The sequence below is a fragment of the Etheostoma cragini genome, chromosome 1 (genome assembly GCF_013103735.1).
Source record: "Etheostoma cragini isolate CJK2018 chromosome 1, CSU_Ecrag_1.0, whole genome shotgun sequence".
Taxonomy (NCBI): domain Eukaryota; kingdom Metazoa; phylum Chordata; class Actinopteri; order Perciformes; family Percidae; genus Etheostoma; species Etheostoma cragini.
In genome coordinates, this window is record NC_048407.1 from 4,679,757 (window position 1) to 4,694,245 (window position 14,489).

General features: G+C 40.9%; 1 protein-coding gene across 1 annotated transcript in view; it reads right to left on the minus strand.

Annotated features, from left to right (window-relative positions):
• The window catches only part of dok4 (docking protein 4), a 72,667-nt gene that overhangs the window by 47,261 nt on the left and 10,917 nt on the right, over nucleotides 1-14,489 (minus strand). Inside the window, exon 2 of the mRNA XM_034867955.1 lies at nucleotides 4,317-4,436. The gene's annotated coding sequence lies outside the window, so the exon portion shown is untranslated. The remainder of the gene's footprint in view (nucleotides 1-4,316; nucleotides 4,437-14,489) is intronic.

The following is a 14,489-nucleotide window of genomic DNA, read 5'->3' on the forward strand; positions in this document are numbered from 1 at the left end:
GTGTGTGTGTGTTGACACTAAATCGATGAAGTGTTCACAGTCTATTCTCTGATAACCCAGCAGCCTTTGCAACAACACACATCGAGCCACAGTTGGGGCTCCTCTGATTGACGCTGACGACAGCGTCTGTATATCACCATCAGATGAACTGTGATGCGTTGGTGTTGGTGTAATGAGCGTGGAAAAGACGGCGCTCTCTATCACAAGTTACATCATCAGCGCTGCTCTGCCGTCATGTACACCCGGGCAACGATGTTTCAATTTCTTTTGTGAATTAATTCAACAGATCCCCAACTAAGGTGTGCGTCTCACTAACTGACAACACAGAGACAGCAAACATGCAAGCAACTCAGAAAAAAGCCCCAGAAAAAAAACTGGAAATGTGTTTTTCCAGTCCTCACCATGGGGTACCTGCTGCTCCTTTTAATACATTGTACTGTAGATTGCCTTTTATGTGTCAAATGTATTTTAATGTGTCCTGTCAGGATGTGGTATGATGCCTTTTAATGTAATCAAGTTTATTAGGAGTCTTTGCCCGTGCAAACCAAAGACAAATTTCTGTTTTTCTGCACACAAAAAAAAGATGCACCAAAGTTGGCAGTTTCAAAATGCATTCATAAGGGCTTCAAATTTAGAATGTACATTTGTTAATGAAGCAGGTATGGTAGGTTTTCCCTAATGTTGCTCATTGTGAGAACATGTCATCTGATTACAGCTTAAGGGATATAAACAGCAAAGGTCCAATATTGATATTTGTAATTACATAATTTAATTTCCACCTCTGAAGAATTTCCCACAGTAGAAATGAACAAAACAGAAGGCTGAACTACACATGAACTAGCTGACTGTTCAAAGCTGTGTGAGTATGGGTCGGCAGTCTGTGTACAAACCTGCAACTACTACAAAAAATGTGTGTGTGTGTGTGTGTGTGAGAGTGTGTGAGTGTGTGAGTGTGTGAGTGTGTGTGTGTGTGTGTGTGTGTGTGTGTGTGTGTGTTTGTGAGTTATGACCTTTATTCTCTCCTGAGTAATTTCCTTCTCAGACTTTTTAAATATCAAAAATCACATCTGATCAGTATCTCTGTGTGCCTTGACACACACACACGCACAAGAACACACACACACACACACTACAGTGAGCCGTGGGGACACACACAAATACACACAGACACTTGTCTCTCCAGCCTCTGTGGACTGCAGGGAAGTGACTCATGAAATCAGTCAGCCAATCAGCCCCTATCCCTCCATAACTGTCTCCTCTCTTCTTCTTCTATTCACTCTTAGTTCCTCGTTTTCATTCTCATTCAAAAAAATCACCGCTTTGTTGACGCTTTAAATCGATGTTTTTAACTTTCTCTTACGTTTTTGTCCCTTTTTTCATCACTTTTGACACTCGACGCTTGCCACTTGGACGTTTTCGACACTACGTAACACTGAGTTATTAACTTTAGCTTTACAGATATTTTTGAAATTTATGGTCAATAAACCTCATTTATGGGAGATTATACCTAATGTTTGAGTTGGAAAAGCAGAAATAAGGAATTATTTAGACTCAAATTAAAGGAATGGATGTTGATGGATAATCACAGACTGGAATATGTCAACTTTTACTCAATACTATTTCAAAACCACTTCAATTTTTTTTTTCAAATGCTACAAAATTGAATTAGACAACCCAAAATGAATTAAAGTAGAGATTTATACTCGCAAAAGACGGTTTCAATCATGATATTTTGGGTAATTACAATTAAAAAGAACATTGATATTGGAAAACAGGTCAATTTGACCCGAGGACAACCTGAGGTAACCACTTGAGGTCAAATGCCTAACCCCAACCCAGTAGCGGAGCCAGTCTGGACTTTTTGATGGTGGGCTGGTTGTGTTTTGAGGCTGTGAGGTCTCATAGACCAGCCCCTGGCCGAGAACCCGGCCACTGCCCCTGTCTGTGAACGCGGTTTATTGAGGTGATCCACAAAAGCCTATATGGTCAGAACAATGGGATTTTGGAACAGAGGGGTCCTCAACTCATCCTCAGTACTCCATCATCCAAAGATGGGAGGTTTCGTTTGTTCCACTAACCTGCACATCCTGTTACTGTGCCATGCACGACAAACTCAAGAGTGTGATACAGTCAGAGGACCCGACCGACGAATACTGAGGCAACACAGTACTCACAACACTACTGTTGTTTACCAAGAAATAGTATCAGCATGGAACTCATTTTAATTGTGTACAGATTAAACACAGACTTAGTAGTCTTCGGAACTTTGAATTAGAGCCCGACTGATTGATTTTTGAGGCCGATACTGATACAACTATTTGGTTATTTATATCGGCCAATATATATTTTTAAGAAAAACTCAGAAACGCGTTCCAAAACATAAACAGATTTTCCTAAGATTCTTTATTCTGAGATATTTGAGTTCCCACTAAAATAATATGATAATAATTTGTTTTATTGTCACAACAGAACAGAGGAATATCAAAATATATTAAAGGTCTGATAAAAAATATTAAATATAAGATATAAAATTGAGAATTTGGGGTTACTTGTGGTTCTTAGAGTCTCTAAAAGTAGAATGGGAGCCAGAGCGTTCAGCTATCAGGCTGTTCTCCTGTGGAACCAGGTTCTAGTTTGGGTTCAGAAGGCAGACATTTAAGAGTAGGCTTAAGACTTTCCTCTCTGATAAAGCTTATAGTTAGGGCTGGCTCAGGAAAGTCCTGAACCATCCATTACTTACGCCGCTATAGGCCTAGACTGCTGGGGGACTTCCCATGATGCACTGAGCACCCTCTAAAATTAAATTGAATTGAATATAGTTAGGAAGTGAGGAGTCGCAGCGTCCGCCTAACCCGGCCCACCTGCTTCTCGTCATAGCTGTCATATTTATCTATCATATAATCAAGAATATAATAAAATTAGAGGGAGGCAGGGCATACAGCCAAATCCGGTTGGGGAGAGTTCTAGCCTGACCAGGCTCCTCTTTTTACCCTGTCTTTCTTAGTTATGCTGTAATAGTTTTAGACTGCTGGGGGACTTCCTTCAACACAACGAGCTCTTCTCTCCTCTATCTTTCTATCTTCCCATTTTGTGTGTATCCATGTCCCAGAAATGCTTGTTACTAACCTAGCTCTGGGCAATCATTCCCCGAAGTCCTTATGTTTTTTTTCCCCCAGCATGTTTCCTCGGATCAGGGAGGCTCCAAAATCCCGGTAGCAGCTGTCGCCATGGTCCCGCTACATGTTCTGCGATGCCATGTTACATCCTGCCACGATCTGCGGTGCCTAGCTACGTCCTGCTGTGCCTTGTAATGCCGCACAGTGCCCTGTTATGCCACAAACTATTACAAAGAACTACTACAAACTACTATTTTTTGGGACTGTTATTGCCACTCTTCAATTGAACCCCAACCGGTCGTCAGATACCGCCTAACCAAGAGCCTGGGTCTGATCGGGGTTTCTTCCCAAATGGGAGTTTTTCCAACCCTAACCCTAACCGCGTAGCAACAGCTACATGCTTTACACAATTAAATTAGGTTTATGGTCATTTAAGAACTAAGCATATTTAGCCAAAGGCTCTCTTTAAGAGTTGGTGGACAGCACAAAGATCTTATGCTGAATCTTTATGAAGAAAAACACGTGGGGGGAGAAAAGCATAGACAAAGAGAGAGAGGAAGAGGAAAGGAGCCGCTGAAAAATCAAAGTAACTCTGATGATTGTTTATTGGCTGATTGAATTCCCTTGTTCCAACCATAATGGAACTGTATCCACTGCCAAGCCTTTTGGCATTTTACAGCATGGCTGTGTATGTCTGTGATAGAGGCCTTTACTGTGTGAGGAGTTGAGCTTTCCTAACCCAGTTACACCTTTCAACAAACAGCATCTCATGCCCCCCCCCACCTTCCCCTCCCTCCCTTTTCTCTCCTATTTCTCCTCCACTCATCCTGGTAATCCCTCTATCACATTGTCTGTAATCCTGGCCCATATTATTATCCTATTACTGTGACACACAACTGCACATATTCTCCACAATGGTATACAGCAAGGCCGGGAGTTCATTTAAACATGGGAGGGGGGGGGCACATATTCAGCGGGGGGATCTGGCGGTCGTTCCCCTAAGAAATTTTAAGAGTCAAAACTTATTTTTAGAATTTCCAGCATTCTGCTGAATCTATGTGCACTAATTCCAATGCCCATGTAAGGGTATGAGAAAAAGTGTTATAAATGGACCCGTTCTAAATAAACCACATAACATTTTAAAGTTATTTGGCAAAGCATCAGAAAGTGAAGGTTGGTGCGAGGTTTGATGGCACTCACCTACAACTCAATTGCCTGTGTTGAGTAGTGAGAAGCCAGTGAGGGATCATATCCGTTGCGGGGGCCTTTGGTGGAGCGAGACTCTGAATGATTCAGGGAGCACAGATCAGGATAGGAGCCCTAGAGAATACAAACAACTTCAATCAGAACAAATATTTGCTTTGGATCTTTCTTTTTTTTTTAAGTTTGGTATGTGACAGGTCTGCATTGGGATGTTCTGCTGTCCCAATCGTACAACACTGACAACAGGCCCCAATGTCTCCACCTACTTGGTTTTTATATATTAACGGCGACTGAAATGAAAAGCATTTCAACCTAGCGCGAAAACAAAACTGACTCGGTGTTGTGACAAATGTTCGGCTTGTTTAAAAGTGTGGGGGTTGACACTGATTGAAACATTCTCCACCCGGGGCTTACTGAAGGTGCTGGGGTTGTTCAGTGCTGCAAACCCGTATGCTCCACTGGCTGCTGCTGATAACAGCTCCCATACATACTTGCTGCCCTCTTATCACTTCCTGCACATGCTCAACTGGAACAAGCTATAACCATGACGCTGGTGCATAACTTTATAACTGTTAAGGCTGTGGGTGTTCCTGTTTTTGCTGTATTCTCATTGCTTCTTCATGTTTTTTTTCATTCTCTGTTTTGATTTCCCGGTTTTCTTCTTGTGTATGTTTTTGATGCCATTTTATTTTTGCAGTGTGTTTATTTTCTGTCTGCCTTGTGTGTTTTTCCCGCCTTTGTGATTGTCTGCCCGGCCCTGATGTTTCTCACCGGTCCTCTTGTCACCTGTCCCTCGTTACAGCCCTCATTACCTTGTGTATTTAGTCTCTGTGCTTTCTTTGTCTGTTGTCCAATCGTTGTCATTCCCTGCGTCTCTCCCTGTGGCGGTTTTTCCTTGTGGTTTCTGGCACTCCTTAGTTTTCACTGTATTGATGTTTGTTTGGAGCTCAGTTGCCAGTTTTTACCCGCCTGCTTTGGGACACCTTTTGTTTGTAGCTTTTTTAATTGGTTAAACCTTTAAAATCGTCCTGCTGCCTCTTCGCTCCATTCTTCATTTTGGGTCCAAGCCTGCTATTACACAAACCTTGACAATAACTTTGTTATGACTAACGTGAATTCAATATGATTTGTTTGTACATCATTGTCCGTTTTTTTAATGCTCCACTGTAAATAATGGCTGTGAAATCTACAGTTATTTCCTTTAGATTTCAAAGTAACACTACTGTGTATGATTTTTACAGTAAAATGTTGTAAAGTTACATTACAACCCTGTTGACATGACAAAATCACGGTAGTCTAGTCTAGTAGTCTGTATTACAGTTGAAACCACAGTAGTCAAAGCATTACTGTAAAAAAAAAAACACAATATAGCCACTATAGTACTGTAAATAATAAACTACTGTATATTTACTTGTGTGTTTATTTGTTTTTGTATTTTACAGTGACTACATAAAATACTGTAAATGGAAGTACGGTACCTTTACTGTAAAAAGAATTCACAGGAACTTGCTGCCAATCGTTGCCAGTAAGTTACTGTAAATTTTACGTTGAATTTGTTACAGTGTAGGATCCTAATTAACACACTGTTTCGTAATATAACGTCACATAAGTCCTGTTGCATTAAAGATCTCATCTGATCAGTTTGCTGTCATTCCAAAAACTCTGGATTGTAGAGGCTTTTTTCTATTTTTTCAGCCAACTTAATAAAATGTCTGTTTTTATTTGGGCTTGAGTCTATAACTTCAGTTAATGGGTACGGGCACGGAGGCAAACAATGTGAACCGGCTTGGTTAGCATGATTAGCTCTGGTTAGCGGTTAGCTCCGGCATCATGAAAGAAATATACTGTTGATTGAAAAATAAAAAATGTAATTTGAGTTTTTATCTACCTGGGTGGGCCACAATCTACCTGGGCTGCGTGCCCCATGCATATACCCTTTGTATGGGAAACACCGGCCGTCTGTGGGTCCTCCAACAGTAAAGTTTCAGCGTCAACTACTTAATTTCTTCCATTCTAAAACATTTATGGTAAATTCATTATGTCTAAAGAAAAAAAAAATCTGTTGGCAGGTGACTATTAGAAGTAGGCCAGCATGATTCAGGGAAAATTATGAATCACAGTTTCTTTGCTTAGAATTGAAATCACAATTCTCCGCCACAATTTATTTGACCATGTCAAAAGAAAACAAATTGGCAGCACCAAACATTGATTTTTGGGCATCACCACAAGCCTCTAGACATAGAAGCTTCACTGAAGAGAAGGGAGAGCATAGCAGCGCTTGGGAGCACTTTAAAACTTATTTTATATTCTAAAACTCCCAGAAGAAAGTAGTAGCGTTTGTGATGCAGCCGGCTCATAAAATTTAATGAGGATCAAAATCATTAAATAAAAAATGTAATTTATTTAAAAATAAAATCATGAACATGGTCAATTGAGATCACAATTTAATAACAATTAATCATGCAGGCCTAATTAGAAGTATAAAATACAATGCAATATAATAAAGTAAAGGGGCTTTTATATCCGGGGCCTTACTACACTTGACCAAAAAGTCCAGTTTCTTTTATTAATATGAACAGGACTTGACAGTTACCTTTTCCCCAAGGTGCAAATTTTACTCCAATGTTGAACAACTTAAGAGTGACTAATAAACTGTGATTACCGCTAATATGTAAAATAATACAATCACAAAGTGTTATAAAGTGTAATGTTTTCCATTTTGAAATACAATATATTGATCAAGAAATTATTAGGGATGTTGAATGCTGAAAATCAGACGCCTTGGCGCCTTGGTTTTCCTTTGGCGTTGGCTAAAACCTCTTTGGGGGAGGGGCGCCAAATCTTTATCAATGCAGGAAAACCCTGAATGTGGGAAAAAAACATGGACGCTACAAGAACATGTCTTGTATTTTATTGCTCAGAGCATTTTAAGAATTCCAGTATGTACAGTATTTCCAATTTGTCTTACATATGGTTTTGCTTCTAGACATCTTTCTGCACCAGTTACATTCCTTAAAACCACTAACCAACCTAACCAACTAACCACTGTCATCTGTCCCATCTAACTCCACCAGAAAGTAAAATACACACTAATTATTTAATGTACAAATACAGTAGGCATAGTTTGTAGTAAATGGGCTTGGTCCTTTTAGAAAGTAAAAAAAACATTTTAACACTGGATGTGAGACTGAATGACTTGATAGCAGCAAGGACAGGCAATGAGAGAAACTGAAAGACAAAGAAAGAAACCAGTAATGGAAGTGTATAGGAATAAGACACACGCACATTCACACACATTCACTCATACGCACATTCACACACATTCACTCATACACACACACACACACACACACACACACACCTCTCCCCAGTCCGCCCCAAGGCTAACACTTGGGAAAGCGTCAGTCTGTCTGCTCATAACTATCTGTCACAGATAACGGTGGGGATAAACACACACACACACACACACACACACACACACACACAGACAAAGACACAGACACACACACACAAACTTGCACTCCCACGCTCACCCACAAACACGTCCCTTGACAGCTGGGCCACAGACAGACAAGACACTCTGTCTCCAGCCCCATATCAGATGATTGCATGCATGCACTACAAACACTCACATCCATAACCAATCTGGGGTTATCTTCCCATCACAAGAGAGCCACAATGTAGTGGAGTTGGATTTAAATACATATCTGTTAAAACAAAAAGAGCTAAACAGAACGTTTTGAATACAGAAAAACGACTTCCTGAATCTGAAAGCAACACGGAGAAAACTGGGGGGTGTTTCATATGACTGAGTGAGACTACATGAAAGCCTGTTTTTATGCAGCACAGAATACAGTCACTGTGACAGCAAAGTGCCAATTATGTTCATTTGGCAGCTTGTCATGACGTTCCCTGGTCTGAAACAGGCAGGGCAGCCAGCCAGAGAGACGTGTCAATGCAAACGGGGTGCTGCAGCGTAATGTGGGTATAAAACTTTCATGCCCCACTCAGGATGAACAACCTTAGATTTGATTAGACTTTTTATCTATAGCCATGACCAAGTCAAAGTATCACTTAGTCCAATATTTGCAAAAGGAATGGTGTTCCCATAAGCCTCAGCTGTACTGTGTGTTTAGCGCCATTTAGCAAATGTCGTTGTAATCACATTAGAAAACGAATTTAGCTCAAAGCACCGCTGTGTACAGTTTGGCAGTTTAGCGAGACTACAAACTGCACTGGGCAAAGCAACTCTACAAACACACACTGACAAAAACAGTGGCTAGATATGTCCAGATTTCTCTAAGGTTGATTTCCAACAACCTCAGTGGTCCCCTATTACTGTATCTGAGGTCTCTCTTATATAGACCTTAGTGGTCCCCTAATACTGTATCTGAAGTCTCTTTTATATAGACCTTAGTGGTCCCCTACTACTGTATCTGAAGTCTATTTTATGTAGACCTTAGTGGTCCCTTAATACTATATCTGAAGTCTCTTTTATATAGACCTCAGTGGTCCCCTAATACTGTATCTTAAGTCTCTTTCCCAAAAATCAGCCTTGGTGCAGAATTACAGCCACTAGAGCCAGTCCCACAATGAGCTTTCCTTAGTGTGTGCCATTTCTAGCTTTTGAGGGGGAGAAGGGGGGGGAGGTGGAGGAGAGGGGCGTGGCCTTGACCAACTGCTACTACTACTACTACTTTGCTTGTTTGAAAGCCATGGTGTCTCTCTCTCATGGGTGTACCAAATTATCTGGTTGGGCGAAGCAGAGAATGAGGAAGTAACCTTGCCCCTTATGACCTCATAAAAGGCAAGATTCCAGATCATCCCATCTGAGCTTTCATTTTCTCAAAGGCAGAGCAGGTTTACACCTATCACCATTTCTAGGCAATGGGGGACCATAGGCAGGCTGGGGGATCTCATATTAATGTTAAAAAAACTCATAAAGTGACATTTTCACACCATGGGACCTTTAAAGTCTGGGTGTTTTGTCTTATTGATACTTTTTGCTAGAGGGTCTGACGAGCATGCATGTGCCTGATCTGATTTGATCATAACTGACGAGGAACCTCCTTGTCTCCATCAGGTTTCAAAATCATTGCATTTTGTAGTTAGTTAAGAAAAACTCAGGGGCAGCTGGACTCTGGATAAGTAAAAAAGGTGTGGACAAGGATTTAATGAATCTCAGTCAAGAATAATTAGGATTAAGCAGTACAGTTTAACCATAGTGTAGTGTCATTAAGTGCCATCCCAACTCTGAAGTCCCTGTCTTCCTGAATGTGTATTTTAACTCATGCTGGACATGAATGATTAACCCTCATGTTGTCCTCGGGTAAATTTGACCCGTTTTCCTAAACTACCCCATTGTAATTACCCAAAATAACATGACTGATTCCACCCAATGCTCTTTGGCAAGTACAAGTCTCTACTTTCATCAATTTGTGGATGTCCCTTTCAATTTTTTAGCAATGAAAAAAAACAACTGCAGTGGTTTTTAAATAATGAGTCAAAGTTGACATATTCCAGTCTATGATTATCCATCAACATCCATTCCTTTAATTTTACTCTAAATAATTCCTAATTTCAGCTTTTCTAACTCAAAATGATGTAACATTTCCTATAAATGAGGTTTATTGACCATAAATAACTGTAAACTAAAGTTAGTAAGTTAGTGTTATGTAGTGTTGAAAACGTGAAAGTGTCAAAAGTGTTGAAAAAGGGACAAAAACTTGAGAAGAAGTTTAACACATCCCAAAAAAGCATCAACAAAAGTGTTGATTTTTTTGGGATGACAACACAACGGATAAAGATGACCAAATATGGTCTTGCTTCATTCATCTATGAATTTATGAAGATGCAATTGGATCATTTACAACAACTATCACTACCTCCATGGAGATACAGAGCTGAACTACTCTGCCTGAGATAGGTTATGACCTCCTGCTGTACTGTTGAACCCTGACATTGATGTGTGCGTTGATCTCTTTAAGAGAATGGCAGCGTGTGTCTGTGTTGGGAGTGTGTGGTAGAGCAACTGACGCGATTAGCTTCGGAGCGAGTACAAACTCTAGAGGCAAAGTGACAGAAACAAAGTGTTTCCTCTGTGTTTTCTGACCATGTTAGGAAATCCGTAGCAGGAAAAGTCAACTCTCTCCTTGTTTTTTATGAAAATAGAGAACCAGGAAATGAGTCGGGGGGGAATGCAATGCTACCAAACTACAGCCAAGCGACGTGTGTAGCCGCAACGTGCAATTACATTTTTCCAGAGGTGCACTTCAGGCTACGGCATGGGGTCCGGTGTGGTGTTTCTCAAACCAACGTACTTAGTCACGGCATTGATTTATCGCGGAAGCACAAATCACGCTTCACAGCATGAGTTCCAATCACATTAGGGTGCTGTCATCTGACGCGTTTGGTTCAGTTAAACGATCCCTGGTGCACTTGCCTGGTTAGCGACAGGCCCTCTGGAATTGTGCCGGAAGCAAATTAAACATAGCGGCCAAACAGTGGGATTACAAATCCCAGCCCTCTGGCCCAAAAGGACTCATTCCCCAAAAGACTTACATGGAGAACTAGGCATCTGTAAATCAGTGGATACAACGCCTGCAAAATAACTTGTTTCACTGTCAGAATTTGTTTTATTTGTCTAATGAAATTTGGAATGTCTATAAGTGTGACAGTTTAACCTTCATGCTGACTAGTTTTAGTGACCAACAAATCCAGCATTAACAGTGATGCACATTGTCACACTGTTGTACCACAGCTTAAATCCTGCATCCCGGCATTAGCTTCCAACAAGTCCTTCCAATTAAAAAATTGTAGGTATATAGAAACACATGAAGTCCACCTTATATATTACGCGTGTATTATCACTGAATTGTGTCCTAAGTTTGTTACTGTGTGAGTATTTTACCCACCTAAAAACTTCACCACCTCACCAGTTTAATTTAGACCGCTGTAACCAACGCCTAAATCCTGATTGAAGACAAATTCATAAGTCATAAGGGGTTTGATTTACATTAACAAGGGGACCATACGGCTAAGTTAGATGGATGACACTGACCCCAGAACTGAGGAGAACACTTGACACCATTTGAGTACTTGCAAAAAAGGTTACCTACTACACATGGGATATTTCTGATTCTGTCATTGAAAAATGGCTTGAAAAACGATGGCTCATTTTATTATTTAGTTATTCAAAATGCATACACAAAGGCATAAACTACAAAAATAACTTCATGGAGGAGAAAATTCAATTGAAGGAAGACGTAAAAAAGTATTCAATTGAGAAAACAAATTAGAACTGCACACGCACACACGCACACACGCACGCACACACGCACACACACACACAGTGGGTAGCACTAAATCCTTGGCAATTTCTAATGTCTGGAGAGGGCTTTCAAAGTTCAAAGCTGGAGAGGGATATGCCTTAATCCAGACTGGATGAAGGAAAGAAGAGAAAGGAAGGAGGGACGGAGGAAGGAAGCTAGAAAGGAAGTAGGGAAGTAGGAAGAAAGGAGGGAGGGAAAGGGGAACGGTCAATAAACACCATCTGCCAGTGCTGGGATGGACCACTGAGCTGTCTACAGATATTACAGAGAGTAATAGAAATAGTGTTTCAAGTGTGCGTGTGTTTGTCAAAGACAGAGACAAACACAACTGCACGCATGCCCACACACACACATACACACACACACACAGAAGATTATTAAACTGCGCCATTTGGGCAGCAGTTGTGAGTCAGCGTTATCAGGGACATGGCTTGACATTTGGACCAAAAAGAAATCAAAGATTGTCGGTTGTTTGATTGTTGCCCTTCTACACGCCCTCAAAAGCTGCCTGCCTCTCCCCGTCTCCTGGCCGCCCTTCTTTCCATTGCTTTTTAAAAGTTTCATCTAATACAAAAACCTTTTAATTATTCATTACGTACGCATTGATTATGACATCTGACCAGTTCCAAGTTCCACGGACATCCTACCACCACCAATAGGGGGGGGGGGGGGGAATCACCAGACGCCTCCCGATACGATATTATCCCGATACTTCTACCGCCTTACGATATTGTTGCGATTTTAAACTTATTGTGATATATTGCAATTGATGACCTTTTTTCCAACTTCTACAGCTGTTTTATTTAAATAGATTAATTCATCTGTTTATTCATATCACTTCAATTTTATTGCTGCAAAATGGGATTGTCAAGCAGAAAAACTGACCAACACATACATACATAATGATAGATCGATACTTGGCGCCTGTGTATCGATACAGTATTTCCCATGAGGTAATGACTGTCTGCAAACAGGATTCCCAAGGCGGCTATATGATATCTAGGCTGTCCTGAATATGGGGCTACAAAGCCTCGGACCGAAACATTGGAATATATTGGAAGGTTTGAGGGTGGGGGTAATGAGATGACACAAACGTGTCTCACATCGTAAATGTGCTAGCGGGTGAGCAAGGAGCTCATGGGCATGTAGGCCTACTGCCTCAAGAGTGCAGCAGAATGAGACATTTGGATTTATTGTTAAAAACTTTATTATCCACGGCAAGCAAGCAGGTAGAAACCAAACCGAGTGACATGTTCTGCTTGTCTGTCTATTGATTTTTGCTCCTCAGTTCCACACACAACAAACAGCGATGTCCGTCTGACAATATTCACTCATAATAACGAATGCATAATAAAAAATGTTGGACTACGATTCATTATTACGTGGGCAATTCCTAAAATCATGCATATGTAATACCTTAAAATGAAAGAAAACTACGAAGTGTCACGGTACGGCATAAAGGAGGACCCAAACGCAGAGTAGGCAGGCAAGGCAGGAATGATTTATTGACAAAAGTCCAAAAACACAAGGAACAAAGGGTGGAGTCCAAAAAACACTCCACAGCCAAACGCAGGCACAGTAGAAGGTGAGCAGGACACAGGGAAAATGCGTGGGAAAAAACTCACAGGGAATGACAGGACCGCAGGCAGGATGACGAGGAACCCAGGTAGGCGGGCGGGCAGATGAACAAGAAGGCACGACTAGGAAAACAAAACAGGTAAGCACACGGGGAGACGGCAAGGTTGACAGCTCACAGGACAACGGCAAACAGGCAAACAAAACTAGAATGATCCAACAAGAGACAAAGGAAACACTGGGGTTAAATACAGGAGGTAATGAGGTAACGGGGAACAGGTGAGACATCAGGTGGATCACATTAGGGCGGGGCTGGACAATCAGAGAAACAAAGTGAAGCTAGACAAGACAGGAAGCTGACTATCAAAATAACAGGAAGTAGTACAAACAGACACTTACCGGGAATCACAAGACAGAACCACACAGGACCGGGGAGAAAACCAAGAAACAAACACAGGGAAGGCCAAACGGGGGAAAATAACCCCCAACAAAACCCCAAACCACAACACGAAGCATTCGAATATTGATTTGGACATTGATTACCATGGCAACAGTTGTATGCTTCGAAGGCTTTGGTTCAGTCCTACAAATATTGCAACTGAGTAGTCTTAACACAAGATACATTAGGACCAAGCATAATCACAAACCAGTGGTTTTCTTAGCAGTAATTTAGAAGTATTTTGAAGTCTTTATCAATTTGACTTTTTTGAATCACAATTTTGACATAAAAATGATTTATAGAAACTAACAAAATGGGATGTCAAGTCTGGTAAATTAAATACCTTACAAATCAAGGTCCTTAACGACATTGGTTCAACACTCCTTTAAATCCCATATTAACAATGAGAAATGGTTTCCGTGGAAGACATTTCTAACGTTAGACAATCTTCAATATCATCTCATGACGTGCCATGATTTGTCACGTTGCCCAACCATTGGCAGGAAGGTGTATTTCATTCCTGTTGTGGAGATGAAACAGTTAGTAATCTTCTCATCTGACTCATGGAGAAAAAGACAAACAACCATATTTTTCTCCAAATGTCTGAACAATCCTTTAAATTCCTCTCCTTATCTGTGGTCATGCTGCAACAGAAACTCAGACACACAGGCAGCGGCAGCTGCTTTATCGCGCAGCTCATCGACATCATGCCTGCACGAATATAACAGGCCTATTATGCTCAAACTTCTCTGCATGTGACTCCCCATCATGGTAATGTAACAAAGTAACAAATTGCTTAACACCCAAACTCACAAACGCAGATTT